Consider the following 2,248-nt stretch of genomic DNA (forward strand, 5'->3'; position numbering starts at 1 on the left):
ACCTACTATCTTCCTAATTTCCTGTTTTCTTTCTGAATTCTGGCCACTCTCCAGAATAGGGTCATGGTTTTGTGTACAAGATATTTACCACCTCCAAGCTTGGTGACATGGCCATGTACTAGATAGCTGAAAGGAATGGCAAGCATCTCAGAAAACTCAGATATCAGTGGGCCCAGTAAAGTCTCAGTAAAGAAAACCTGCTTTGGACATTTTGCTTACCTATTGTTCTGTTTCCCTGGATGTCAGCAAGGTCTTTTTTTCAGGACACCCCTTTTTGAAGCCTGAAGAAAACAGTTTTCAAATGCAAAAGAATGGGCATCACTTGTGGCTCTTTGCTTAATTGCTTTGAAAAGGGATTTGTCTGAATCAGCCACTTGGTTCTGTGTGAGGCGGTGGCTTAGATTGTCAGCACCTGATGGATCTCAAGAAAGATCCAATATGTGCATACAAAGCCAATATGGCAAAAAAGCAGTCATTGTGAATGAAGTCTCTCGCCTTCCTCTGTAAGGTTGCTTACCTCCATCAAGTGAGAATAGGGATCCTTTGGGTCAAATGAGTTTTTCAAAGCCCTGCAGAGGCTAGCCAATATGTGCTTGGGTTTTCTCATGACTCCAATTCACACAAAGAATCTGTACCCCACCATCAGCAGGCCTCAAAGTGAAGAAGATGAGCAGTATTAAATTCAGGTCTATTTGATCACTCTTGGTTCAAAGGAAGGGTGTCCAGGCCACCCTGACATTAGACAAATGAGCCGCAAGGAAGCTTAATATGGACACTGTCTTAGGCTGCGCCCCTCATGGAAATCTCCAGCCAGAAGTTATGAGGATTGTCTATATGGAAGAAAATGAGGGCCTTGTGGCAGTGTTTTGGTTTGAATTGTGGACATTTGTGTGGCTGTGGAAGAGATGACTGGGTCCACCTGGGCTTGAACTCTGGTGTGATTCCCCTTGGAGACTGAGTTCTGGAACTGAACTCAGAGAAGTATTGCCATGAATTGTGTTGAGATTTTCCGAGGCCACGCATGAGAGTCTTTCCTGGAAACTGAGATCGAAGCCCAGGGTGACTTTCCACAGAACATTGGAAATCTCACCCAGGATATCACATGATTTTATTTTTAAAAACCTGGTAGCCATAGTTGAGAGTCAAAACACACATGGACCTCACATTGTTGACCTCAGTGGGCCTGGTTTCATGTGACGATTTGGCCACTGTTTGGGAAGCCTTGTTTGTGAGACTTCTCCAGAGCTTTCATTGAAATGGTCTTCGTCACCATTTAATGGTTCCTGAATGAATGGAAATTCACAGTGCCTTCAACTTCATCTTTTAAAAATGGATAGATAAATACCATGCAATCTTTGAAATTCCCATGACCAGGTAGCACTGGAGAACCTTCGGATGTCCTGTTGCTGATCATGAGTGTACCAGACAGGTGCCTTGATTGACTGGGTTGCATGAAAATGGTGTAAAACAGAGATGCCAGTAAGTTGGGGCCTGCTGAGTAGTGGGCCTAGAGCATTGGTTTGCAGATGTGTGATAAAACATCTGTGGTGGCGCCATGTGGATCTGCCATAAGATTCCAAATGGCTTGTGACTGACATGGGGCAGCCAGCAGACCCTTATATGTAAAGGCATCTTGTTATATGGAGAGGTTTCAGGGCAATGTTCAGAATCAGGTTGCTATGGTCAAGGGGCCAAACTCTGTGGGATAGAAGCCTGGGTGGTGCAATATCCTAGGACCCTGACCCACCACACGTGACAGAACACCCTCCAGCACTGTGTCCCAGTTTAACTCTTTGTTTTTCGTGAAGGAAATACCAAACTTTCAGTGCAGAAGCAAGAAACACCACGAAAATTGGAGGATGACCAAATGGCTTCACAGTCCCCACGGGGAGACACTTAGCCCCCAGTGGCCACAGTTTACCTACAAAGAGAGAATTCAGCACTTCTGCCTCATGTTCATTGGAAAATCAGAAACCATGTCCTCCAGGTCACTTAGATGCAGACCCAGCTTTGATGGTCTCACTACAAAGGAAGCTAAAGCTCGTGACAACAACATATATTTCTAGAGCCCAACCTCAGAGGAAGTTTCTCAAGAAGTCTTTAGGCCAGCAGAGCTCCATGTTTGTGAAGTGTTTATCCTGTCCCTTACTTATGGAAACTCCTCTACCACCTCCAAAGTTGTGAACTCCTGAGCATTTTTCATTCCACATATGTATTCAAAGATTTTCTAACTCTTCTTTTCGAATTG

This window comes from Ictidomys tridecemlineatus, chromosome 7, assembly GCF_052094955.1.
Source record: "Ictidomys tridecemlineatus isolate mIctTri1 chromosome 7, mIctTri1.hap1, whole genome shotgun sequence".
NCBI lineage: Eukaryota > Metazoa > Chordata > Mammalia > Rodentia > Sciuridae > Ictidomys > Ictidomys tridecemlineatus.